The sequence below is a fragment of the Diachasmimorpha longicaudata genome, chromosome 16 (genome assembly GCF_034640455.1).
Source record: "Diachasmimorpha longicaudata isolate KC_UGA_2023 chromosome 16, iyDiaLong2, whole genome shotgun sequence".
Classification (NCBI taxonomy): Eukaryota; Metazoa; Arthropoda; class Insecta; order Hymenoptera; family Braconidae; genus Diachasmimorpha; species Diachasmimorpha longicaudata.
In genome coordinates this window covers 1,385,814-1,405,702 of record NC_087240.1, presented here as the reverse complement: position 1 = coordinate 1,405,702, position 19,889 = coordinate 1,385,814, and the positions used below count along the sequence as shown (strand labels likewise).

Sequence of the window (19,889 nt, the reverse complement as noted above, 5' to 3'; positions counted from 1 at the left end):
GTTTTTGAAGTGAAACTTCTTTGCGCTTGTTGGGCTGTAAATCCAATATCTTCTTCTTCTTCTTCTTCTAATTTTTGGTTGACTCTGACTACAAGTCTTGCGACCGTTGTTCCCAATGTAGGAACGTTACATGTGAATGGGTGGGAGGTGGTAAGGTAGGGAGTGAGGTAGTGTAGTTCGGAGGCGGGAAGGATTTGAAATAGTGGTTAGACTGATTTGTGGATAGATTTTAAGTAGTTGTGAATGAGGAAGGCAACTTTGGTGCTTGGGTGAGAGATGAGCTTTAGGATGTTGAATGAGGAAATTTTTAACTTTTTCAAAGCTTTCACAAAGGGGGTACCGTTCATTGGTATATAAGGGGCAGAACCAGAAAATATGTGATAGGGTTACGGGAAGGTGACATTCACAGAGTGGAGAGTTGACTATATTTTTGCGGAAGAGGCTGTCGTTGAGGGTGAAATGGTTGGATCTCATTCTAGAGATTGAGGAGATTTGGCGTCTGTCAATACCTAAGGAGAGGAACCAGGGGGGGGTGAAAACCTTTGTAAAAGTGTTTAAAGTAGAGGGAGCCTTTACGGATGCTTTGGGTTCTGAGCAGTTTGGCGGTTTTGGCTTTCAGGCTCCTCGAGAAAGATTCTCTGAAGTCAGAGTGGGAGATGCAGGTGTTGTGAAAGATGCCGTTGGTAATGGCCTCTTTGGCGTGACGATCAGCTAATTCATTGCCTGGGATTCCCGCGTGGGAGGGAATCCAGATGAGAGAGATGTGGTATCCATTGAGGGAGAGATTTGAGTAGAGTTCGAGGATTTCATAGAATATATGAGAGGAAGATTTTTGGTATGAAAGATGGGATAGAGCTGTCAGAACGCTGAGGGAGTCTGAGAGGATAACGGAGCGTTCGATTTTAAGGGAGTCAATGGTTTGGAGGGAAGTTAGTAAGGCTAGGGCTTCTGCTGTAAATATCGAGGCATAAGAAGATATCTTGTGTTTGATGATGATATCTTTGGAGGGTACAACAACTGCAAAGCCCAAGGAGGAGCCCTCACATGTTTTTGACCCATCAGTGTAAATTTGGGTGTGGAGGTCAAGGTTATTTTTAGATAACTCATCAGACAGGGTGGCAGTTATGTTTTTGGCAATCTTTAGAGAATGGCCAATGGAAGTGTTGATTAGAGGGGGGGAATTGATGAGAGAGAACGGAAATTGGTAAGGGGTAGCTAGGGAGTGGGAGTGAATTCGGTGCATGTGATGTAGGAGTTTGATGTACGAGCGATACATGGGGAAATCGGTTTTGATGTTATGGATGTTGGAGTTTTTCCTAGAAAGGATCAAGTGTTGGGAGGCGAGCTTGTCAAGAGCAGGGTGGAGTGATTGGGAGAAACATTTAGCCATATACCTATTCGAAAGTTGGGAAATACGTAGATTTAGAGGGGGTTCAGCAGCTTCAGCAAGGATAACGTTCGTGGGGGTAGAATTTCTAAGACCAATAGCAAAACGGAGAGCTTTGTATTGAAGCTTGTTGAGCTTGTCGAAATGAGAGAAGTTTGAGTACCGAAGGATGTGACTGCCATATTCTATGGAGCTCCGAATTAGACCTCTGTAGAAGGTGATGAGGTTATTGGGGTGTGCCCCATACCAGGGTTTTCTGAGGGATTTGATGAGTGAAATAACTTTGGTACATTTACTGGTTAAGGCTGAGATGTGAGGGGAGACGGAGAACCGGAAATCTAAGGTGACCCCAAGAAATGTGGTGGTTTCTTTGGCTTGAATGAGGGTGTCGTTGATAGAGATATGGTGGTCGGAAGGGATGAAGTGTTTTTTATAAAAGATGATTAGGTGAGATTTTTCGGGGGAGATTTCAAGGTTTCTGTCAGATAGATGATTGGCTATGGAGTTGGTTGCTTCTTCTACAGATTCCAAACAAGAGGAGAGGTTGGAGTTGCGAGAAAAGATTACGAGGTCGTCGGCGAAGGCGATAGATTCAGCCTGGAACTGGTGGAGTTGGGGTAGGAAAGAAGTATAAATGTTAAATAGGATACGGCTAAGGACTAGTCCTTGGCCTGCACCTTTGTCCATAGGGTAGGGGCCGTTGAGCTCATCTTGCGTCACGAAGTAGAGTTGGCGGAAAGCTAGTAGGAAGTACACGAAGTCAGCTAATTTTTGGGGAATTCCTATACGGGCTAGGTCATTGTATAGGGTGAGGGGGTTGACGTTGTCAAATGCTCCCTTTATTTCGATGAAGACACATGCAGTGAATTGGTTGGATGCGAAACCTGTAAGGATTTCGGTGCTTAAGATAGAGAGGTTGTCAGTGCAGGATCGGAGTTTTCTGAAACCGAACTGATTATTGGGCAGGACATGTTCAGTTTCTAGCCACCACATAAGGCGGTTGGCTATTCGTTTTTCGAGAAGTTTCAGGATGCAGGAAGCAAGGGCTATGGGACGAAATTTGCCCGGGGTATTTTTGGGGAGGAGGAATACTAAGAATTTTCTCCATGAATCTGGAAATTGGCCGGAGTTAAGGAGGGAGTTGAAGATGTCTAGAAGACAGTTTTTGTAGGAGTTAGGGAGTATTTTCAAAACCAAATAGTCGATTTTATCCAGGCTTGGAGAAGAGGTGCGTTTAGTGGCGGAGAGAGCATACTTGAGTTCATGTGGGCTGAACTCTTTTTGAAGAAAGGGGTTGCTTTGGAAAGGGATGGCTGGAGGAAGGGAGGGATGTAGTTGGGCGGGAGTTTGGGACAGAAGTCGGAGATGAAACTCCGCATTTCATCGGCAGATTCATTGTCTTGATTAGGGATATTTGTGGGGGTGTATGCCTTGCGGTTTTTGAACCACGTGCTTTTTTGCCAGACTAGGTTGATGGGGGTGTCTCTACTTAGGGATTCACAAAATGTGGACCAGCCTTTTAATTTTTCTTTTCTGAGAGTGAGTTTGGTAAGGGCAGATTGTTCTTTCATCGCAATGTAGTGGTCTAGACAAATGACCTTTCTGAAAAGGGATGTGGCCGTCCTTATGAGGCCGACGGCGTGTGAGCAGTTTTCGTTCCACCAGGGAGCTGGGGGAGACGATTTGCGGTTACTTTGGTTGAAGTATTTGGACGAGTTTTTGGGTTTTGGAGACGAGGCTTGAATTGCTGACATAATGACGTCAATTAGGGATTCGTATTTGAGTTGGCGGGACATGGAATTTGGGGTATCGTTAATGAGGTTTTCGTTAGCTTCAAGGTAGTCTTGGAAGGCATCCCAATCCACCTTGGAGTGGTTGATTTGATAGGAACAACGTTTGAATTTGTCGGGAGGGACGTTCAGAAAAGTGGCAATGGGGTAATGGTCGCTACCCATATGGTCTTTAAGAACATGCCAAGAAGATTGGAGAGCTATGTTGGAGGATGCAAGAGTGAGGTCAACGCATGAGGGGGGCGAGTTGGGGGGAGTGACTCGGGTGGGAGCGCCGTCGTTCAGGGGTAAGAGGTTTGAGTTCGCAAGAGCATCTAGGAGTTCAGAGCCAGAGGGACAGGAATGGGAACTACCCCAAGCCTCTGAGTGGGAGTTGAAGTCCTCAGCTATGATGGAAGCGTGGGCATTGGCGGATTTGGAGAAAAGTTGAGACCATGCTGAGGAGTGAATTGTGGCGTGGGGGTTTTTGTAAAGAGAGAAGATAGCTAGGGGTCCATCTTTGGAGGAGATATTAATGCCAATGACGTGGAGGTTTGGGGAGATGAGATTAAGGTTAGGAATTCGGGTGAAGCGTATAGATTCTTTGATCGCGATGGCAATGCCACCCCCCTGTTGGTTTAGAAGGTCATCTCTGTAGAGATAAAAGCCGCAGAGGGCCGTGTGAGGATGAGAGGGTTTGAGCCTGGTTTCAGAAAGGAGAATGATATCATAGTTGAAGGCAATATTTTGGAGGTCACCTAGCTTTGGTCTAAGACTGCGGGCATTCCATTGCAAGATTTTGAGTCCAGGGCAGGCAGAATTAGTTGACGTTGTGAAGTTCATAATGAGGTGGATAATGAGCGGCGAGAGGTGTTGAAGGGTGACGCAGGGGCGGACAGGGAAGAGGAAGGAAGGTTTGGAGGGGGGTGGTCTGGGAGGAGGATTGGTATAGGTTGTTGATTAGGTTAGAGATGTGGGCGACTTTGTTGGTGAGGCCAAAGCTTTCAACTAAGGCAGCGAGTTTATGGAGGAAAAGATCGAGGAAGCTTCTAATTTGGTCAAGGACCTGAGAGAGGTCGGACGAGGGTAAGAGAGAGGGTTGGTGGGGAGGGTATCTTATTTCTGGAGAAGGAGGAAGGTTGGAATAGTTAGCACCATTTGGAGAAATCAGGAGATGGGAATGGTTAGGGGAGGAAGAGTTAGAGATATGTGAGGTTCTTGAGGAGGTGCGGGGGACTTTATGCATGAGCTTGTGGGAGTATTGGAGGTGCTTGTCACGAGACGAGTTTGACAAGGGTAGAGGGACGGGGTTTGAGTCTTTGGGCAGTGGAGTTGGATGATGGCAGGAGAGCGATGAGGCACAAGGTCGAAGTTAGGGAGATGACGAGGGGTGGGTTGGAGAGTGGTTGACATTGGTTGTGTGAGCGAGGGGGTGTGTGAGATTGGAGGGAAGTGATGAGGGGAGTTAGCAAAGTTAGAAGGTGAGGGGGCAGGTAAGTGCCCGGGGGGGGCATTTGGGAGATTGGAGGAGATAATGTGTCTAGCTTCAATATAGGAAATACCCTGTTGGGCGGCATATCTGTGTATGAGTCTTTGCCTGGCTAGTTGGGGGCAGTTGTTGTCGGTTGAGGGATGTCTCCCTTTGCAGTTGATGCAGGAAGGGTTCTGGTCAACTTTTGGACAAGGGGAGTTTGCGGGAAGGTTGTTGTGGTCCGCTTTGCCACAATGGTTGCAGGTTCTTTGGCTTCTACAGTGGGCTTTTGAGTGGCCGCAACGAAGGCAATTGGAGCATCTTTTGACTTGGGATGTGTAGGGGGAGACTTGGAGGCGAATGTTGTATAGAGATACATGGGTTGGGAGAGTCTGACCTTCGAACTTGATGAGTATGGAGGTAGAAGGGGACATGTGCCTGGTTCCATCGGAGAGGGATGTGAATCGGTTGCAACGGGAAATTTCTTTGATTGGGATATCGCTGATGAGGTCTGATTGAAGATCAGGGATGGAGATATTGAGGGGCACATCTTTAATTATGCCAGGTCTAGATAGACTGAATTCGGGAATGTAGGCGATTATATTATGAGATTTAAGCGAGTGATGTTCCATGACATCGTTAGCAATTTTGGCGGAACGGAAGGAGACAAGGATGGAGACACCAATTTTTCTGGTGGGGGAGAAGGAGCGGCCGTGGCCTAGGTCGTTCAGAATGTTCATGAGAACTTTGGCTAGGTTGACTCCATGAATGTCAGGGGTGTTTGGGGAGGAGTAGTCGGCTTGGAAGAAGACCTCAAAGGATTGGTTTGAGGACTTGAGAGGGAAACGATTTTTCTGTAGTTCTTGGGATATGATGGGGCGTCGAGGTGTCCTCGTTGGGAGAATGGCAGGAGGGGCAGAGGACGAGGTTGAGGTTTCAGGATGAGGGGAGGAGGCTTTGTGAAGCTTTTTTTTCATGGATTTGGGGAGTTCGAAAGCTGGTTCTTCGTCAGAGGATCTAGCTGTGCGTTTGCCAAGAGCATTTTTTTCTGGGGTGCTCATCTCAGTGTCGTTAACAGGAGGTGATGAGGGATGAACAAGGGGGGAGGTGATCGAATTTGGTGGTGAGAGTGCAGAGAAGTTATCAAGAGTGTTTTGGGAAATGGCGTTAAGAGTGAGGGGGGATATGTTGTTCTGAAGGGCATAATCAAGGTAGGCCGAGCGTTGAGCAGCTTCGATAAGAAGTGAGTCGCTAGGATCATGTGGTGGAGAGGGAGAGGTCAGGTTAGGTTGAGGGGGAGATGGAGAGTTCTGGGGAAGGAATGGGTCGTTGAAGATTATATCGCGTTTTTTCAGTTGATGGCTGATGTCGTAGTTGTGTTCGTTGGTAACGTTGGTTGACTTGGTGTTGATTAACATGGCCTTGGAGGATGGGAGGTCCTCCATCTTGGAGCGGTAGCGTCACCTCGGCGGGGACGCCGTTGAGGTTAGGGCGACACGTGACCAAGCCACGTGCTACTTACGAGTTTAATTAGTATAGGCACTAATCGGTATGCAGATTCGGCGGCTTGATGTGATCTGCAAGACTTCGTCAGGATAGTAAAGTAGGACACGGGAGGAAGCTACTACTGTGGTAGGAAAAACGAAGGTAGAGGCGCGCACTGAGGAATACGTCCATACACGTCGGAGGCTGAAGGCCGAAATCCGTAAATCCAATATCGTATGTAACGAAAAAGCCACAGGAAAAGGGTGGGGATGGCGCGCGTGGTGGGGCAGTCGGACGGAAAGAGACATGGGAGAGAAACGAAAACGCGATAGATTCGGCGTAGGAACCATGGCTCATTTTGTTAATATGTTGAACAATACTAATAAAACCTTTTTATTAATATCGGGATAGTTCACTGGGAATTAGAAATCCAGTGGCATAAAATGCTTTGAAAATCATGAAATCTCTGGTCTAACTTATCCTTCACTAAAAGTCCCGAATTTTAAGCGGTACGAAAATGAGAATTTCGTAATGTATTTAAATACATACACTAACTAGCAGACCCGGCCACGCGTTGCTGTGGTTAAGGTTTTTGTTAGATTATATTGTACTGAACTATTTAGGAGGAACGGTAGGAGAACATCAGTCAGGGTGATCACCATGCTTTTTTACCTAGATGCCATTTGTAAAAATATATGGCGACCTCCATAACAGATTTTCTACTACCGTAGCCCCTTAGTACAATGAAATTAATATTTACGAAGAAAGACGTTAAAGCTGGTATAACAGCTGGTATCCCATCTTTTAAGTTGAATGAAACTGCACACGATGTGCCAATTTCATTAAAATCGGTTAAGGAGTTTAAGAGTCCTTCAGCTCCGGGGAGGTGGCTACTCATTAAGGAAAATTAATTATTTAATTTAGCCAGATCGTTTGACAGTCGTTAGCCGGTGATTGACAGACTACTTTTATCGTTTGCCGGATTAAGTTAATTCCTTAATGGATTTTTTTAATATTGGGAGCCAAAAACACGGAAGTTAGCTACAAAAAAAAAAAAAATTCGACGAATTAAGTTCGACGATAGCTCAATCGATAGGAAATCGTTTGTAGGTGATTGACAGGTGATTGCGAGACTCCATCAAACGAATCCTACACCCAAAAATTGCAAAAAAAAATGAGCCGTCATGGGACGCCTGGCAGATGTGAAACATCGTGTGTGTACCAGTAATATGCATAAAAGATAATATTATTACAGGAATTAAATATAGCCTTATGAACAAATGAAGTATTACAAATTTCTTACAGAAAATGATAACTTTATTTAATAAAAATTTATTTACATGGGATATAAAAATTCGATATTAATATCAAGTGGCTACAATTTAACTATTTTCATCTGTAACTTCAGTAATAGTTATATTCGATTTTTCCTCTGCCGGTATTACCGTGACGATTGGTCGATGATAACTCAAGTACGTTACAAAAGTATTGGATGAAACACCATCAAGATATCTCACAAATACAGCATCTATTGTTGTTCCATATTTGGTAGTAGATTCTCTTGGATTATTAATGATTTGCAATTGAAATTCTTTTTGAAGAAATGTCATTAATGGCATTGATTCAGCTCTTGCAAAATTTACATTAATGTCTCCAGCTAAAATTAATGGCAGTTTAGGTTTATTTGTTTTAAAAATTATTGAACCTGTTTGGCTATAAGGAAATAACCTTTCATGTAAAAATGAAATTATATGATCCATTTTGTTATTAGGTGAAATGTATACTACAATCATAATTAATTCACTTCCCCCTTCTAGTTTAATATGTGAAGCACACATATCACCAATAGATGTTTGGGAAACATGAACTTCTGTAGCATTTTGAACTGCTAGATCCATGTTGAGTGTAGTAACATGTGAAGTGTTATTGTTTTTGTAAATGGCCACTCCAGCGGCTCTAACATTTTGTCGTTTAAATTTTGCAATACAATGAAAGTTACATAAATCAACTGCTTCATCTGCAGGACACCATGTTTCAGTTAGCAACAAAAAGTTACTATTTCTACAAATAGGATCTTGTAAATCAGCAGCATGTTTCCTGAGACTTTGACAGTTTAAAGTGTATATGGTTAATTTATTTCTGGAGTTGATAAAATCAGTGATCAATCGATTAGTAAAGTCTTACACAACATTGATAGTATGCCTTGTGTTCAACTGATCAGGATGGCGTCCAGTTTCAATAATAATATTTTGTGATGCCTGTAAAGATTGTTGAGAACTGAAATATTGTAAAAAATATGATATTAAAATATACAAAAAAAAAATGTTGAGTATGGCTTCAATATACTCATGAACTCAAATCTTAGTTACTTATTGCAATATATGACTAAAGATTTGAGAATATAAATTTAATTAATAAATTTGTCCATATTCATTCCTTTATGAATAATAAAAAAATAATTAATTAAAGATAATATTAATATAATTTATATAATTATTAATCCTAATAAAATTTATAAATTACTGATATGATTAATATCAATATAATTAATTAAATATGGAGCTATAATAATTACAGTTATGGAGACATGAAAAATACGATCTACTTACTGATGACTTGGTAGTATGCCATAGTCTAGTTTCCCTTTCTTTGCACACGGTTGATCACTTTGATCTTCTAAGTTATCACTATCACACATATTTTATTTTCAAAAATTGAAATAAAAAATTAAATAAAACACAGGTTATGTGTACCGTATAAAGAACCACGTGGAACTGTGTGAGAAGCCACACCGTACACTCTATTACACATAATATATATAGGTATACCTCAGTATAGCGTGGCGGCCCATCCCCACACCGTCCACTCTACTACACAGAATATAGATAGGCATACCTTAGTATAGCGTGGCCGTTGCTCGCCACGGCAAGTATCGCCACGCCAACGATTCGGTTTAGGAGTGCGCCTATAGATGTTTCACATCAAAAACTATTTAGAAATATAAAAATGGCGCTGAGTTGAAATTGCCCGGGAGTGGGGGCAACCGTTACATAAGTAGGCTTATCATCAGCTGGTTATTGTGTTTTGCAGCTGAATGAGTAAATTTTGAAATAAATGCAAGGATATTTCAGCTTTGAATCATTTGTTGAATAAATAATTTCACATTCAGTGATTATTTCATTTTGCAGGTCATTGGTCAACCAAAAATTAATCGAATTGAGATTGTAATTTGGACAGTAGAAATTTATTGCTCTTAGATAATCAAGTAATCGAATAGTTGCATTGGAAATTATTTAAATATTGCATAATTTGTCGCTTCACGAATGTTATACGATATTAACATCGTACCACATTATCCCTCATTGATAAATCTTTTATACCTGCAATAGTGCATATTTAACGGAAAATGTTATTTCGGAGCGACAATATTTCTCTTCCAAAATCGATTGAATCTAACTATTTTATCTTCAATAGTGTACAAGCATATGATACCCGAACTTTTGATGAATGTTGGTCTTTTTAGTTAAAAGTGTATGGGAATAGGTAACTGAATAAAAAAAATCAAAATTAGCATAAAAACATTTATTCAACTGGTACATCTCTCCTACGTATCACCCTTAACTTCATTGAATTTGAAAGATGCAGAAAATGTTGCAACGAAGCCAATGCAGCTGGGACCTGGTTCTCTTTGTAGTCGTTCAAATCTCGAATTCCTGTAACACAATCCAAGGTATGTTTAATAGTGAAGAAGAATCATAACGAACTGAGAGAACGGTGAAGATCATGGAGGATTTGCCAGATACATAATTCTCTTGCCAATGAGAATAGTCATTTTCGAACACGGAAAAATATTCTTGGTTGCATAAAGTTACCTGTTACCGATGAAGTTGGTAGTAACCAGACATTGGCAAAGGGGTCGACTGGACCTTTGAGGACTGGTATTGCGATTTTCATACAATTGCGATCTGCCACGTTATGACTCGAGTATGTATATCATACAAAGTAGTCCAATGTCTACGGTGGACGGTGTCTGGATCACGGTGCAGTTGTTATCATACAACGACCATTGTCCGTCTAGTAAACAATAGACAACATATCTATTATTCTTCCGAGTTATTACCCCTGCTAATCTGTGAAAAAATTACAATAGAATGAAAATGTATTCTTTAGTGGGAAAAATATATTTTAGGGATTCATTATTAATAACGATAGATCAGCTACTCACCTGAATGTACATTCAATCACAATTGTTGTTGGTAATTGATGAAGAGAGCACTTTCGTGACTTTTTAAATTCAATGAACCAACAATCGCTACTAAATGTACCAAATTCCTATTTGGTACATTTGCTAAATGCACCAAATTCCTATTTGGTACATTTAGCAGCTCACACGATTCAGGGCATGACTAACGACGACATGTAACATTTTTGAGTAAATTGTGAAATTCGACCGCTTTTTCGAAATTGGTGAATGACTTTGACACTTTTTTTTCATTGACCTCCATCACTCATAGCTTCTCAACGTAACAACCACAAACATTGCACGGAAAATTCTTCCAAATACTGGGATCGTTAGTCATTGTGCAAACTTCTCAGTCAGCAGTGCTATACGGGTCAGCACTGCTCAGGTCAAGTCTCACGGGCGGTTTTTAACGAAAAAAGGAAAGATCGCATATCCAAATAGGCTAGGTCATCAGGACAAACCACGCCAAGTACGTTGATCCTGACCATATGGCTGAATAATTTTTTGATTCACAATGGACTTTTTACCCCTTTCGATTTGAGTCGAGTATTTGATTTGACTGCGATGTCCTTTGTAGAATATGATGGGACTCGTCTTAGTCAAAATATTTATAGAGAACTCAAAACGGTTTATGGACTCCTATTATCACCAGCTTTCTCCACTGGTAAATTCAATCAATGAGCTTGGCGTATTTTGTTATTTCTGTAGTTTTTTCAAATTTCCATAATTGTGGCTTCACTTTTTAAGTAATTGTTGTTCCATAATATTCTCGTTTGATCGCCATTCATTTGTGAAACCATGAACTCTAAATCCACACTTTTGGTGACTTTTTCATCAATGTCTTTGAATTCCTTCATAGCCATTTTACCTTCTTTCGGATCACAACCGACCTTCGTTTCAGGTGATTGTGTAGTCTTCTCATTAGATTTCTCAAGTTCCTCTCGAATTTGTTCTGAAATGTAATCCAATCCTCGTTGGAAGGTTTCCCCCTTTTCGAGATATTCACATGCTTTGGCAAAATACTCTTTTTCAGTTTCAAAAGCTTCTGTGTAGGACAGATGTCCTTCTTTCAACTCAGCTGTATTTCTCCAGGGTTTAAAGAGTAGTAGCAAAGTAAAAAAGTAGTTTTCTGGTTCGGTACTAATATTGTATCTCCAATGATTAATCAAATATCCTCTTCTACGTTTTTTCAAGAATAGAGAGGAACTGAGAGCATAATACGAAACCCCTTCAGTTTTCGGTTCTTTTCTGACAATATCATACCATTTGCAAAATTCATATAGGCTCAAGGATTCAAGGGCATCTGGCCGATTCGGATAATGATCATCTATCAATGACGGGCAGAAAATATCTGTTGATTCTTTTTCTAATTTTTTTATTTCATCATGTTTTTTCACTTTTCGATTTCGAATCATTCTTACATCTAACCACTTAATGGTCGTGTTAGCATCAGTTCCATACAGAGAAATTCCTAATAGTGTATCAGCAGCTTCGAGGGCTCCAAGTTCTCGATTTTGAAGGGCACGCATTCCTATATTCCACAATTTTTGTTTCACAGTCTTTGTTGAAGTTGTTTCTTTAATAACTGTCGATGTCTTTGAAACTTCATATTTTGTTGAATATTTAGTACAGTATTGCGTTAAAAGTGATGATGATTCTCCAATAAACTGTATGTCCATATTACCTTCCCATGCAACGAGAAGAGCGGGATTATAATCGTTAATGCAAGTTTCTCCTTGACTTCGAGGAAGATCATAAAGTCTTGATTTTGTTTTCAACTTTTTACGGCTAGCAATCGATATGGCAGGGTCTCGTAACACAAATTTATCACTGACAGGGCGTGGAAACCCAAATCGACATTTCGTTGTAATTTTGCTAGACTTCTCTTTTTTGGAATGTAAGCAATAACTATTATGCTTATGCTTTTGATGTGTCGTAACTCGACGGTGTAGAGTTGGGGAAATTTTGCTATTGGGAATCGTGCAAGTAACGTAGCGCATGATAAATGCTGCCACTTCCTCATTTGAATTTATACCAGCAATTGGAGTGTTTTCAACCCATATTATCAAATGGAAATCTTCGGTTCCACGTCCTTGATATTCAATCTTGCCAATAGGATGACTTTCAGATAGTAGGAAATCAAGTACCGCATGAATCTTCATGTCAAGAAATCTAGACACAGAAACTGGATCTGCTGCAATGACTTCTCCATCAGATAATTTGTCCAGATACGGAGCATTAATTCTGCGAACATGTAAGATCATTTCTTTCCAATTCCATTCTGCGGGACTCACAGTCAGAAACCATGTGGCTGGCCCATAGTGTCTAGCCATGCACTTCAAATTATTCCGAGGTTTTCGCCAGAATTGTTCTGAATTACGGAGTCGCTCGAAAATTGTGTTCATATTTCCTTCTACGTCTCCCTTGTGTATTTCATCCAAGTACCTTCCGGCTGTATATTTCTGACGTGGATTCGTTACATGCAGTGTGCGATTTTTGAAGTGCAACTTCTTTGCGCTCGTTCGGGTGTAAATTGAATATCGTATGTAACGAAAAAGCGACAGGAAAAGGGAGGGGATAGCGCGCGTGGTGGGGCAGTCGGACTGAAGGAGACCTGAGAGAGAAAGAAAAACGCGATAGATTCGGAGTAGGAAAAGACGAGAGCGGGGAGCTTGTGTAGGGGGGGGGGGATTGGCTCCGACGAAATGAGGCATGAGTGTCATGGGAAGGGAGGGGAGAGCGCGGAAGGTAACACCACAATGTACGTACGTGTACGCACTGTAGCGACTGCCATCTCCACGTGCTCCGGGGCGCCTGCGCAGACCGCGCATAGCTCACTGACTGGCAGGCATTCGAATGCGCCGACGCAAAGGAATGGGACTGATGCGCAGGCGCAAGCGAAGCGCATGCGTAGAGCGTGAGCTGAGCGCGGGAGTATAGCGAGAGATTAGAAATGGTAGTTTCCGCCTATACTACACGTATAGCGAATATTGTTGGAGACTCCTTGGTTTATTAAGATATACGAATATTGCAAGAGTGGGAATAAAAAGATATCGTACCTGACACGCGAGAATCTTCTTTACCCGAGGCTGGGACTCACAATAGCTAAAACACGGAATATCGATGCGCCATCTAGTGTTCAGACTATTGACCCGAGTATGGCAAGTTCTCATAGGAATTTTCATGGGGATTCGCTATCTTGTAAAGTATCCCCAGCACGTGTTGTCAGTCGTGCAGCATTTGTTGTTTATCGAGGTTATATACTGTTTCTAAGTGTTCGAGGTTATATAGTGTTTCTAAGTGTTTGAGGTTATATAGAGAAGTGAGAAATGTCATTAAATAGTCTAAAAAATATTAATCAGAGCTGTACATGCCTAAATCAAATGCTCAGTTGTGTAAGGAATACAGAGATCGACTGCGTTCCAATAATAAACCAAATAAAGTGAAGAAAATCCCGAAAACCAGTGCTGAACGTGTCCGGGAATACCGAGCAAGGAAGAGGGCTATCAATTTCCAACGGCGTCTGAACCCTTCACTGGTAGACGGAATCAAACAGACCAATAATTTAGGCGATGATAATGAGCCTTCTGCAACTTTAAACGCTCCAAATAGAATTTTCCACGGCATGTTCGTTCCACGTGTTGATGCAGACATCTCAGGGCCATCAGCAAGGGAGGATGACGTGAGAAGCATGATCATGAACCCTAACCTCCCTTACAAAGACTTCACTCGATTTCAGAATATTCATCAAGAATTTGATAAAAAATTCAAGAATAATTCTTTCTTTTCTTTAGTTCTGAACAAGAATTATATGATAACAACCAATATAGATATTTCTGATGGTTTGGCGAATGGTGCTGTAGGACAACTAGCACATATTGAATGCGACGGAGCTGGGGATGTGACTCGTGTGTGGTTAACTTTCCCAAATGCTCCGAAAACGGGAGAAAAATTGAAGAAGAAAGCAGCTGCCCATATGCAGGCTCACAATATCTGTAGGACAGCAGTGCCTCTCTCTCGAAGAACGGCCAGCATTCCCCTCAACAATAACAAAACTATCGTTGCGAAGCGTAACAACTTTCCGCTGATTTCTGCTTGCGCGATGACAATTCACAAGTCACAAGGCGGTACCTTTCCGGAAGTGGTTTATGAATATCACAAAAATCATTCGCAGCAGTTGTTATACGTGGCATTATCACGAGTAACCAGTATACAAGGCCTATACATTACCACCCGAAATGATGAGAAAACATTTTATCATGGACGGAAGGTATCAGCATCGACGAGCAGTTTCGCGGAAGAGTTTCGCCGGCTAGCATTGCGCAAGTTGTCCACTATGACCTCCTCGATGACAGATTTTATTAGCAACAGAAGAGGACTCTCATTATTCTCCCTAAACTGCCAAAGTTTGCGGGCTCACGCAGTGGACTTGACGGATACAGTAGCCCAACGAGCCAATATTTTATTATTGTCGGAAACATGGATGAACAATGAAGAAGCTGTGGATGTGCCGAACTTCGATTGTGTCGTCCATTTCAAACGTCCCAATATAAGAGCTGGTGGGGTAGCTGTCTACCATAACTCCAATGACAGAATAAATATTGTCACTCCACATATGGACATGAATTTGCAACAAACTAGCTGGTTGGCTGTGAATGCTGCTGCAGTTGGCGATATTTGGGCGGCTGAATGTGTCACAGAAAGCGGACAGCGTGTGGCAATGATTGTTCTCTACATCACTCCGAACCAAAGAATTACTGATATTATAAAATTTATACATAGAGCATTATTAGCATATACTTCCTCTGGCGCAGCAGAATTAGAAGAAGATTTGAATACTATGCCCATGATTTTAAGTGGTGTGTAACGAGATTTTTCCTCGAGGTTGAGAAAAACCCGTTAACTGCCCTTTCCCCTGGATTCGCAAGCAACATTTGTTGGGCTCCAGCCGTCCTTTTTTACCGGGGGACGACAAACCGGAATCTCAATAAACTAATTCTCTATATAAACCAAAATTTACGAAACGAAAAACATATAGCTTTGCTTACGAATCCATGGGAAGACCTTGAATACCCGCGCTGCTCAGGGGGTAGGTTGTGGAGAGAGGGCGTAGTCCGGATGGAGGTGGTTCGTCGGACTTTCATCCGCAAAAGAAAAGAACAAAACCCCTAAAACTTTGAATAAATAAATTTAATTAATGTCTTTGATAATATTTCAATTAATTCTAATACACTATTTTAATAAATAACCATAACCAGAAACAAAAAAAAACTATTATCTTGTAAAGAATCTTAAATATCCATAAGTGATACATCACAATCTCTTTTAAATACATACGAGTCCGCCGAGAGAGATAACGCAAAAGACGAGACTCGAAATTTCTAATTTTTAGCGTAATTAACCCTTTGAATTGTTTTCTCTCTGAATCGCTCAGAGCAAATCCGTACTTCCAATTAAATAATTGACAAATCCCTATAAACGAAACGGATCTCGCGGACATCTCCTCCACCCATCGGGAGGCAACATAATTCTCTAAATCCCTCTAAATTACCTCAGAGGATTAAAATTCTCGTGGTGATTCCTTATGGGTATCACTCACGCATCGCGATTACCTTCCTAGCTAATCGCCCCGCACTCGATCAACACCGATCACTCTCACTACGATACGTACCCTTCGGTGGTCTAACCGACTCTTCTCTATCAAAACCCTACCGCAAGTTTCGGAGTCCAAAATCGAACTGTCATTATTTCTAAAATCTGTGCCGTCCGGCACCATTGTTTGTGGGCGATTCCCTCTCCGCCTCCCCTCGCCCAGGGAAGTGGCATATTTCTATAAACACAGATCTTATTCTCTAAAAATAACATAAATTAATTTTAGCGGCACCGAGATCAGGAATTAACTAAAATAAAATCACAGTATTCCCCTTACTTCTACCCTAGCTATTGAATGGTACAATCTCACCTGTGGCTCGTTACCCACGTGTTCTATTGTCGACGGGCGACGACCGTCAAATATCCACCGGATAGCCTCTCTCAGCCTATTCCTCGAACCCAATTCGTTACCGGTAGTCTCCAGGGTGTCTCCTTAAACTGATGTCGCGTCGACGAGAGTATTCACCACGTAATTACACTTGAATTTTACTGTTATTCGCACCTCAATCTTTGGCGTCCGTCACACGTGTTTTTCCGTAACGTAATAATCACAATAGGCGAGTTGTGGTCGTGCTCGGTATTAATGGCGCTGGTGTCTCCGTGTCAACCAGAGGCACGCGCGCCAACCGCATTCAAAAATTCAAATGGGGTTATTCTACCCTCCTAGCATCTCTGGATCGGGAGATGATTTTTCATTGTTAAATTTTCTTTATATCCCTAAACGTATTATCCGTGGAACGCGATTAGATCCTTCTGGTTATTTTCTCGAGGATCAGAGGAAAGTGGGAACCCTAATCTTTATCCTAATCTCTAACTCCTTATCATTTATTTAAAATTCAGCCTTTTGCCTCTGCCACCCTAAACCCAAAACGTATCTCCCCCTCCCTCTTGATCCCTAAATCGAGCGGTATTTTTCGTACTCCTACACGTATCCAAAAAAATCTAAACGGGGGGAGTGATCCTCAGGGAATTCCACGTAGCTCGGTAAATTTGGCTCATAACCGGGAATTCCCTTCGGTCCCCGCATCCCTAACTCCTATTACCCTTTTCTCTATAATTCTCGGGTTTTTACCCGCATGAGCTGGGGAGTTATTCTCCCGATTACTCTAATTTCCCTATTTTCTTTATCCTCACTTATACCTAAGCCTCTCTCGCTCTATCTCTCTCTTGGCGCACTCACCCCTTTCTGGATATCCCCTTCGGATCCGGGATGTTTGAAGGAATTCTTGAGAATTCCTTACAGGTGATTTTAATGTAAATTTTGCCTTGGAAGAAGCTTAACCGCTTGTACAATTTCTAGGAAGTAAATTCAATTTAAAAATGAATAATAATCCCAAAGACTCAACAACCACATCAGGCACGACAATAGATGCAATTTTCTCAAGATATTTACATAATTTACAATCACGAGTTTTCATTTCATATTTTTCATATCACAAACCAATTGTATCTTTTCTTGAACATGAAAGTATGGAAGTGAATGAATAGATTTTTTATAAATGGAGGCAAAAACGTCGACTATCGTTTTTTTCATTAACCTAACACCCTTAAAAATTCCCGAATAATGAATAGTGGCTTCGGTTATCGGGGAAAGATTTCTATTCCATATAACTTGCTGACTAGGGTGTGTATTTTCATTTCAAGTGCCCATCGAGATCCATGAAGTTTCACTTCTATCGCCTAGCTTTCTAGGCTCATAATTATTTTCTAAATATTGTCAGACAATAGTCACATACATAATCGCTCGAGAATGATCCACGCATTTCAATGAATTTGAACAAATCGAGCCAATAGACAGTTTGAATTTCTTTCCGCAAATTCGAAATCCTTCTAACACCAGTTTTCGGATGCAATTTTTGACAAAAGATGCAAGGATATTCAGCCATAACCCGTTGGTTCAGAGCTATAAAAGCGTCCTTATACTTGATCTGTATCTTATCTTCATCCAAATCATCAATTCCCATTGAACAGGATTCGAAGGACTGTCCGGTTTTTTTCATGTCATTTGATATTACTCTTAATTTAGCCAAGTTCATGGATTCTAACGCGTCATCTAAATTTGTCATTTTTCCAAATGTCTCGTTCAGTTTATACAAAAGTCTCTTGACATTCCTCACGGTTGGGAAGTGAGATGCTGACATTTCCAGAGCAAAGAATAAAGATTAACACGGATTTTGCTCTATATAACAATGGTGCGGATGATCTAACTTATCTGGTGAATGTTTGACAAAGCAAAGTTTCAGAAATTCTGGAAGAGTACATAATTTTTGCACTGCTAAATCTTCAAGAAACTTTTGATAATCCAGTAATACATTTTCCTTGCGTGGGACTTGACAGTACACGCCACATACCCATTTCATTCGACGTCTTTTATCTTTCACTAACGGTAAAACATTCACCGCATGCCCTTTTAAATTCATAATTATTTTTAAAAGCATCAATCCATCGAAAGCATAGATCATTTCATGGAAATAGGATTCAGTAGATGCTGTATCTCTTGAAGTTCCACATAGAATCGTAGCTCTATGATCATTTTTGTTGCGATGCATTTTGGTGAGATGATGATCTGCGGTTTTGCGGAGTACATTCAGCCAATGGTTCAAATTTTTTAAATAAGTCTTTCGCTGCTCCATAACAATTCATTAATAACAATTCATAATAACAATTCATAATAACAATTTCATTATCTTTTGAGCTTCTAGACTGCTTTTAGCTAAAATAGTGTATTCAATTCCATTGATACCATGCGACAGACGTTCAACATATTGTTCAGGGCGGGATTTGGTCGGAATGTTCTCCTGCTTCACTTTCTGATTTTTGGGAGTCTTTCTCTGAGCTTTTGATGTAGCAGCAGGTTTCTTTACATTCATTTGGTTCTGCACATTCATTGATTGTTTGGTCAATGTGACATTCGTGGTACAATCGTGATTATTATTGCTTCCTTCATTTTTACTTGATTGGGCAGATGTTTTGAGCTCGTTTTCATGAATTGAATGAGTCGTCTCGTCAACTGTGTCATTTTCAACACTGTTATTTAGCAATGTTTCAGTCGTTGTTCTCTCCCTTGTTATGCTCGAATGACCCTGTGGATAAGATTTGTCTAGATTATCTCGTCGGATCATCTCTATTACGGGGGATTACACCGCTATGCTATTTCCAAAGATATGGGCGAAAAACGGTGTGATCCCAAATCCGGGCCTATTTTGCTCTAGGAGGCCCAGGAGCCGAGAAAAACGCGAAAAACGAAAAAATCGACTTTAGAAAATTCCCGGACCTCTAGAAAAATCGGAAATCGTCTCACGAATCCAATGGCGCCAGCCAAATTGTCCTAGCTATGATATTTCCAAAGATATGGGCAAAAAAAGGTTGATACCAAATCCGGGCCCGTTTGGCTGTAGGAGGCCCAGGAGCCGAGAAAGACTAGAAAAATCAACTTTAGAAAATTCCCGGATCCCAAGAAAAATCGGAAATCGTCTCACGAATCCAATGGCGCCTGCCACATTGTCCTAGCTATGATAGTTCCAAAGATATGGACGAAAAACGGTGTGATCCCAAATCCGGCCCCATTTTGCTCTAGGAGGCCCAGGAGCCGAGAAAAACGCAAAAAACGAAAAAATCGACTTTAGAAAATTCCCGGACACCTAGAAAAATCGGAAATCGTCTCACGAATCCAATGGCGCCAGACACATTGTGCTAGCTATGATAGTTTCAAAGATATGGGCAAAAGACTGTGTGATCCAAAATCCGGGCCCGTTTTGCTCTAGGAGGCCCAGGAGCCGAGAAAAACGCGAAAAACGAAAAAATCGACTTTAGAAAATTCCCGGACCCCCAGAAAAATCGGAAATCGTCTCACGAATCCAATGGCGCCTGCCACATTGTCCT

General features: G+C 41.4%; 1 long non-coding RNA gene across 1 annotated transcript; it reads right to left on the bottom strand.

Annotated features, from left to right (window-relative positions):
• Positions 1 to 9,690: 9,690 nt before the first annotated feature.
• On the bottom strand, positions 9,691 to 11,203 carry LOC135169887 (uncharacterized). Its single transcript, XR_010300264.1, has 3 exons — positions 10,338 to 11,203; positions 9,985 to 10,242; positions 9,691 to 9,825 (listed from the first exon to the last, which is right to left on the bottom strand). It is a non-coding gene; the product is annotated as an uncharacterized LOC135169887 (long non-coding RNA).
• Between the last annotated feature and the right edge of the window lie 8,686 nt (positions 11,204 to 19,889).